We start from the raw sequence: 9,188 nt of genomic DNA on the forward strand, positions 1-9,188 counted from the left end.
CCATGTCTTTCTTATGTTGGGGACTCCAGACCTGGATGCAGTACTCCAGGTGGGGTCTTACAAGAGTGGAGTAGAGGGGCAGAATCACCTCCTTTGACCTGCTGGCCGCACTTCTTTTGATGCAGCCCAGGATACAGTTGGCTTTCTGGGCTGCGATCACACATTACTGGCTCATGCTGAGCTTCTGGTCAATCAGCACACCCAGGTCCTTTTCCTCGGGGCTGCTCTCCAGCCATTCCCCACCAAGCCTGTATTTGTGCTTGGGATTGCCCCAGCCCAGATGTAGGACCTTACATTTGGCCTTGTTGAACTGCATGAGGTTGGCTTGGGCCCACCTCTCCAGCCTGTCCAGGTCCCTTGAATGGCATCCCTCCCCTCCCGCGTGTCTACCTCGCCAAACAGCTTGGTATCATCAGCAAACTTGCTGAGGGTGCACTCGACCCCACTGCCCATGTTACCAACAAAGATGTTGAACAGTACAGTTCTCAGTACCAACCCCTGGGGAATGCCACTTGTCACTGCTCTCCAGTTGGAAATCAAGTGGTTGCCCACAACTCTTTGAGTGCAACCATCCAGCCAGTTCTTTATCCATTGAGTGGTCCATGTTATCTCTACCCATTTTACACTGGCTTTTTTGGTGTCCCCTTTTTTTTCTCTTGGGCTCAGATATAAGCTCAGGGAGAACCTAAATAATGGCCTCAGAAAATCCTCAATTTCTTTTTGCTGATGAATCGGGAGCTGCTGGTGTGATGATGCAGCACCATGGCCAGTCTGGAGGTGGGAAAATTGTCAGAGCCTTGGATGGAAAGGATGACAATAGCACTGCAGGCATAAAATTGTCCCCATGTTAGCTGACATGCAAGGCAGTCCTAAGTACTGAAGAAAATAATTCCAGAGAGCACCTGCTCCTGATTTATGGGATCTTGCAGAAAGGTTTTAACATCACAGCTATATAAAATAAACTACTTCAACAGAAATGCCCATCGTGGGACATGTGGCTGATCCTTTGCCTGCAGAGGTCATTTGTATGGCAGAGTGGTGAAGATCCATAGAAAGACTGTGGCCAGCCAATAACACTGGAGGACCTTGTCACATTTGAGTGTGTTTGAACGCTGAGAGCCAATTGTGCTGTCTCAATACACTAAACCAAATCCTTCTCTCTGCAGAATATTACCAGGGTGGTGCTAGTTAGTCTGATACGCATTGCAGGGAATGAATGGATGGGCACTCAAGTTGTTGTTCTGTGTATGTGTATTATGTATCTAAGCCTAAGGTGAGATCTCTGTTCCATAGGTGAATCTCACTGCTCTGCAAACACTACTGGTACCTGCTGTGGGTAGAGCTGTGTTAATGCAGATCTGAACACAGCAAGGCATATAGGACATTTTTTCCCCACACAGCTGGTCATATTATACCAAGACAGTATTTTATAGCAGATAAAAGTTTTTTAAAGCCCTTGTAGTTGGGAGAATGCGATCTGGAATGCTCTGCATCCAGGGAGTGCTTCGGGCATGGACACCACAGGAGGGAGAGTTGACAACACCACTTTGTGCAAAACCCCCAGGCATCTTTGCTCTTTCTTTAGCCTGTCCATCCACTGGCGCCTTTTTAGTGGACAGGCAGTAATATGTTTGATAGCTTCTCTGATCCCCTTGTTTATGTTGAAACTTGTGAGAATTCTAATTTTAATCTCTTGTTAAACATTCCTAATCAACAGAGTCACAGAATTTATCAAATTGTCTAATTCCTAGCTTGGTTCCTTAGGCTGGAGCTAATGTTTCCTCAGGTTGCAAAGTCAGAATTTTTCTTTTTTTCTCTGTTATAAATACAGTTTTAGCATTCAGGATTTCTCACTTTTAGGCATAAGAGCCAAGATAGCTGGTTCCTGTCATCTCTTCAATATTTGGCATGTTGAATCAGATCACCTGGCTAGTCAGCCTAATGGAAATTTAATACAACAGATATTAAATGCAAATCTACCTTCTAAATGTTGATTGTATAGAGACGTTCATGTTCTTATATACTGAAAGAACTTCATCTTTGATGTTACAATCTCTTCTCCTAATTTTGTTTTGACAGTGATGAGAATGCTTAACAAGGCGGTGGGGGCTGCGGAAGCATGCAGATACACTCATGTAAAACTCAAGCAATGCCATTAAAAGAAAAGGTTTTTCTTCAGGTTTCCTTGGTATACTGCGAGCAGAGCGTGGTCTGCAATCTTGTGTTGCATCTTAAGCATGGAAACCTCAGTCCTGACAAAAGCTACGGAACAGAAAAAACAGCAATCAGCAACGTGTCCGCTTCTACAAAACACCCAAAAAAATAGTAGTGAAGGGGAAGGAAACCCCCCCAAGCCATGTCCTTATGCTCACTGCACTTTTGTGCAGCCTGACCGTGGTGACCCGTGTACTGTTGGCACGCAGAGCTGTGCTCCTGTCGCTGCCGGCATGTGGCTGGCTGGCAGCCGCCTCGGCACAGGGCGGGCAGGGCGACAGTGGTGGTTGGTATGGCTTGTAGCGATGCAGTACGAGGATTAGGCAGCCACACAGAATTTCTCAGAAGAGGTGGTGTCTGGTCTTGTATTTACGTCCATCTCTGCTTTCTTTTTTTAGTAGATTCCCAACCTCCTTTTCGTGATTGTTCACGGGATATTTGTGACACATGGCCTTAAGGAGGGTTTATCTGTATCATCCATGTCAGTCAGGATACTTGTAGAAATACCCAAACCATGCTAGCAGGGAAATAGGGAGAGAAGATCTTTAGAAGAGTTGATATGTGGTCCTTGCTTGAATATTCTGAAATGGCAATTATAGCCTTGTACATTTCAAAGAAAAAATAATTTGCATTGATACAGGGCAGAAAATACAGCAATCAGAAATGCTTGCTGCTCATTACAGCTCCTTGACATCCAGTTTAGGGGCAACAGTAGAAAAGGGTTAAGTCTTAAATTCCATAAAGTTAAAAAACCCTCATCTTTTCATTGAACCACGCATTTATGACCCTTCCACTAATCTTGGAACAACTGACTTTGCACCTTTTAAATTCAAGCTTCTGTTTTATGTGTCTTCCCTAGCATGGTTTTCATAGTCCTCCTCAAGGAGGCAGATTATGGAGTCAGAGAACCGATGAGCTGGTAGAAAACCTCACACATTTGAACTGCCAGTTCCAGTCCAGCAAAGACAATAACCAAGAGTCATTACAAAGCTATTTGGACAGAAAACCACAGATTTTCATGAAGACCAAATTCTCCTATGCCAGTTTTTGAAACACACCTTGCACTAATCTCGCTCTTGATCTCACCAAACTAGATGCAAAGGCAAGTAATGTTGGCCATCCCCCAGGATGGTGAACTTGCTGTTCCTTACTAGCAATAGGTCTGTTTTCACGTGTTAATGTTTAACTTGGAGGGGCTGCATGGCTCTTCAGGATGGCCAGCCTTGCCCCCAGCGCTGCAGGCTCAGCCACTGTTCCTAGGAGAGGTTGGGTTGCTGCTGGCAGTGATGAAGAGTCTGGAGTGTTATGATTAACTGGGGCCGTGGAGTGGTTAGAGGAGCATCTCTAGCTGTTCCAGTGGGTAGTAGCTGCCAGGTTACACTGGGATGGTGGCTACCAATGGACGGCATTTGTGTGTGCCTCTGAAATCTCCTGATAAACCTATTGACATCTCATACGTGGGGAAATGGGGGCCGAATTCCATTTTCACCTTGTGTTTAATGGGCCTCCTGGGAATCAAATGCAGACACTCCTTGTCTATCCTCACTTCAATGAAAACACTTTGCTAATGAATATCCAGATACTCTGCTGTCTCAGGTTTATCCAGACTACTCCTGCATAGTTTCTCTCTTCCCTGTTTTTTATTGTAACTGTGACTCACTCGGTGGCTTGTCATAATTTATTTTTACAACATGCTGAAAGGTATAATAGGGAATTTATAAACATACTAGGGAGAAGCCACCTGAAATAGCAAATGTTTCTAATTGTAAAGTTACAGCTGCCTTTCTAAGCTATTTGGTTCTTTATTATACCTTGAACAACCTGAAAATGTACTTGGCTACAACTAGACTTCCAGATACAATAGGTGAATTATAAATTAAACACATCCAGTAGAAAATTACACTATTAGCCTGGAGCAGTAGCCCTGATCTTTACAGTTTATGGTGCTGCACAGTCTACACATCCAGTAATGTTCTGTGAGTCCATAAAGTTGAGAGGACAGTCTCTTAAAAGCAGAACAGTTTAGTTTTTTTGAAAAAATTAGTCATTATTACATTCTTTTATGGGTTTGGGTCTTTTTAACATTCCCAGGCTTTTCCACGTTAGTCTGGTTTAAATGGAAATTAATTTATCTTTGCCTTACCAAGATCTATTAGCCAATGTTCCTGAAAGGGCTACATTTAATTAGTTTCAGTCGTGGTTTTGGTACCCACAGGGTAAAAAAAAGTGTATATGTAGATTTCTGTACAGGGAAGAGTAATAGTAATTGTAATTTAGAGTTTGCATGTTCCTAAGTTGTGCTTGTATTTCAATCCCTTTCCTTTTGCAGGGTTGCATCCTGATGGTTCAGGTTTGCTGCTTTATGAAAATGCTTTGCTGACTGTACTAATTAAAGGCTGTGGTGCACACCTTCAGCCATCACTGATTCATCACAGTGTTCATGGAGAAACAAGGGTGGCAATGTCACAGCTGGCACAAGAAGAAATGAGCTAAAGCTACACAGGAGTGGGTAGGGAGTGGGACCACATGCATCTAGGTTCAAGGGAGCAGTGAACAATTCAGGGTACTCACTGTCAAAAGCTGTCATATCCTGGCTCCTGAAAAGAAATCATCACTATGGCTGAGATTGACATCTGGCGCCAGCAGTCTGAATACAGACTCTTCTTCATCTGCTTGCTGCACTGGGAGCCAAGGGCGTTTCAGATGCCATCAGAGATGGTTTGAGTAGGGTCCTCAGTAATTACATCAGTTGGCTTGGGCACAGGACATTAAAACTGACATCTTGTCCTCCTACAGGATTTGAATAGGTGCCAGTTTGCATGAGGCTTACCCTAATCGTTAAAATAAACAGAAACAGGGGAGGCGCTTTCACTTGACTAAAAAGAAAAGCTCTAGATAAATGGTTCTTTTGCTGGGGAAGAGGTTGGAGATCCTTCTACTTCATTTCTCTTATTTCCACCTCTGCTTGCAGGTAACACATAATAGCCAGGGGTCTTCAATTCTGAATGTATCTGTAGTTTGTTTGAGAGGTATACTTAGCAGAGAAGGGTCAATACTTTAATGCAGTTCTCAAACGATCTGTTACAGGATATAGTATGTGTTAAGTGAACTTGAGTTATAAGATGTAGAAGACCACTGGTGTATTTTGGATTAAAGTGATGTGCTTTCCTGTTTTCTCCTGAGAAAAAAAAAAGAGGAGTTTGCCAGTGGCATCTCCCTTCTTGTATTTTGCTGAAATGCAGCAAAAAGAAATAGAGTCTCTTTAACCGTCTTCTGAAACACACAATTCTTCTAGATCTGTACTTTCTTTTTAATTCATGGAGAACAGCTGTGGAATTGTTACTCCAACAACACAAGTGAATTTCTTAACAGATGGCTGTCGCGCTGGCTGGGATGAAAGCAGCCTCTTCATCCTGGTGTGGCTTGTTTGTTGTTCTTAAATCCTGGTATCTTGACAGGGCTTGAGTAAGTCTTTGCTGTTTTCATTGCAGTGCCATTCCAGTAATTCTGCATTGAAGTCTTGCCCCTCTCCCCTTTAAAATTTTTCTTTTAAAACAGGGGAACAAAAGTATTGACTTTTTTCTTAAATTTTGCCTGTGTATGCAACACGTTGAGCTAGAGAGATCTGAATGGAAAGTTTCTCCAGCTGGAAATGGTTTTTTTACAAGGGGTGTACTGAGTGCAGTTATGTCAAAGACACTCATTTTAGACCTTGAAACTTTCTTCCCTCCATTGCCTCAACTGAGGAAATTTTATTTAAAAAAACAGAGGAGAGTTTTTGGACCATGTAATAGTTTATGTATAAAACACCAAGCTTGCTCAGGTAACGTTTAATCTCCTGTTTCTGAAGCAGGGATGAATCTTCACATTGCAGAGATGTGTGGATGCTTACTCACTTCACAGACTTGAACAGATGTAGGAGTCTCATGCTTAGAGAGTCTATTTTTTTCACCTGTGGTGTTTTTGTGACAGTCATCTTGAACATGACATGAGATGCACCAACCCCCTCCCTTTTCTGTGCCAGCAGAATCCGTGAATCAGCATAGCCCAGCTGCAGTGGCTTCACGGAGCTGGATCCTGCCTTTGAGGGGCAGTTGATGTGGTCGTGGCTCCAGCAGTAAGCGCTGGGCTGCATGCGTGTGCAAGGAGTGGTGTGATCCCAACCTCACTCCATCCCTCCAGGGATTGCAGCAGCTGCTCAAGCTCTCTGGGCTGGTGAACACCACAGCTTTGAGGACATAATCAGGTGATGGGGCAGCCCATGCTGCCAGAAGAGCTATACCCCTGCTCTTTCAAGGCAAAAGCAGCACACCAGCCTGGGCTGCTGGCTGAACTGCACCGTTGTAAGTGGTGGAAGAAATGCAAAAGCATACTGCGAGCAAATGGCACAATTTGTGGGTGAATGACTTGTCAGCCTGGCAGTTGGTTGCGGTTGAAAGGGGAATGTGTTGCATTTGTACTAAGAGGCTATCTGAATAGCCGAGGTCGTGATTCAACTCATTATCGTAGACTGTTTTGTGTTCACCTGCCTCTGTTAGTTCGTGCTCTCTGTAGGGATGTGGCTGGAAAGTGATTTTTGAAACTCTTCTTTTTATCGATAATCTGTAGGTAGAAGTCTCAAGTAGTCGCAGTGACGGGAGGAGGAGGTCCTCTTTCCAGGGGCTCAGTAAGAAACCCTGTTAGATGATTGTTGGTGGGCTGGATTCTTCTCCTGTAAGAAAACACCTTCTCTGTGGTAATTACCTCCTGTAAACTGTATTGATGGTACAAGACCTAGGCTACTTCTGGAAGCCTTTGGGAAATGATTTTCTTAGGAGAAGCCATAAAGTACAGATGTTGCTGGATGCAGCATGGAGTAGAGACAGTGAGGAATTAAACTGAAGCGGGGGGAGAACGCAACTTCAGCATCTGTATTCTCTACACAGCCATGCTTTTGTGAGATACGTCTTGACTCTGTGTGAACCACAATACTAGTTCCTGTTCTACTTGGTGTACTTTTCATTTCTGGATTTGAAACATAGCATGTTAATGCAATTGGATATCCACCAGTGTGATGGAAACATAGAACAACTACTGAAGTGCTTGTGCAGGATGAGCAGCAGTGTCTGAGTTCAAAGTGCTGGGCATGGTTGTAAATGAAGATCTGTTTGGCATGGCTCCTGTATAATTAAGATGCCACGTGTTGTCTCTTCGTGCATGGGTCGCTGTCAGCCTCTCAAGATTATCGTGGCCATGATTGCAGGAGGCAGCTACCTCCATAATTTGCTTGAATAAAAAGCTGGACCTGAGAACTAGCAACTCAAACTGAAACTCAGACATGCAGACGGTGTTAGAAACTTCAAAAGCAGTCACAAATTCCCTGAACCCTGCCCCATTATAGCTGGGGGAGTAGTTGTATCTGAAAAGCCTGTGGAGCAGTTGGAGTAAATGGCCCTAAACTGTACTATTTGTGCAATTTAATATCCATTTCTGCTCAAAGCAGTTCTGCAGGGATTTTACATAGTGTAAGAGCAGAATAATGTAATTTTGCTATGTTAAAGTCTATTAGCTCTCCTGCAAACAGGAAATAGTTCACAGCTTCTTGATAACTCTGAAATGACTGAGGTGGGAGATTCGAGTGAATTACATTTCCCTGTGTAAACACAGGTGTGTACTTAGTGTTGACTACATTGCTCTTTTTCAGCTGTTTGCATATACTGCAGAAGTGGAAGCATAAAAACCAGATAGAGACAGGTTAGACGTACAGCAGCTATCCTGTGATTAAACATAATACAGTCTAAGACATAATGCAGTCTTAGTGTCGTTCCTCACATATGATGCTTGTTCTAGTGGATGTGCAAACTGAGTGAAACAGATTACAATTAAATTGTTGATCTCTCTGGCATAGATGAACCACTTGAGTTGGTTTGGGTGTTTTCTGGCCATGACCCTGTTTCTGTTTCTGTGACCCTGCTCTGTTGGGCTCAGGCCACCTCTGTGCATTGTGTCAAGATCATCCCACGTCACACACCTCAATTAAAAGGTATGATTATGCAGGCACTTTACACAAGCTCTTGCAATGTTGCCACATTTCCAGGTATGATACTGATCACGTGGTCCTGTGACTTAGACCGAAAATGTTGCTTTAGAGATAGAGTTGTTACAAAATGGATTTCAATTGTAGAGACAGAGAAGAGTTTAAATGGAAATGTCACTGGTTTAAAGCAAATGGAAAGCCTCCAAGTTTTGTCAGGTTAGAGCACAGGTTACAGGTAGCGTAGGAGCTGGCTGCTTCACGGGAAGAGATGTCTCACACGGAAATTATCTCGACAAGAGACCCTCTTAAGACTAATGGGCTCCCAGCTATGGGCAGTGAGCTACTTATGGATGAAAATAAAAGGTCTGGGAATAAGGAGAGGGAAATGGTAAGAGTAAAAGAAGGTGTGTGAAAGAGCAGTATAAGAGCAAGTGAACCTAAAATTATGTCCTGAGATAGCTGCTCTTAGCTTACAGGCTAATCGTTATGATTTGTGTTGTCAGTACATTATGTGATTATCGTAATGGGCCGGGTCTCTGCTGCCTCTTTTGAAGGTCGTTACAACTCACTTAGGTATCTTGTGTTTGTACAACATGAGCATCAGCTTAGATAGATCTGTATGCAGCAAAGTATGCTGAAGATATGCCCAGGGGTTAGGCTATATGTAGATGAGCTTTTTGAAACACGAATTTCATCTAAAGCTTCAGAAGCTCTCTCTGAGCTATGGTGCTGGGGGCAGGGACCTAATGAGACTGCTTTAATACAGCTCTAATATACACATTATGTAGCAGTTGGAAAGACAGTCTATCTTTCAAGGTTTAAGCAGCACTTTCTGAAAGTGCCTTCAATTAACAGCTAATGACAAGCTTTCTTCAGTGATTCGCTCATTATCTTGTATAGCCAGATAATGAGAATGATCACCCAGAGAGACTTCAATTTATTTACCATTTTTTATTTC

The sequence above is a fragment of the Charadrius vociferus genome, unplaced genomic scaffold, assembly GCF_000708025.1.
Source record: "Charadrius vociferus isolate BGI_N301 unplaced genomic scaffold, ASM70802v2 scaffold37, whole genome shotgun sequence".
NCBI lineage: Eukaryota > Metazoa > Chordata > Aves > Charadriiformes > Charadriidae > Charadrius > Charadrius vociferus.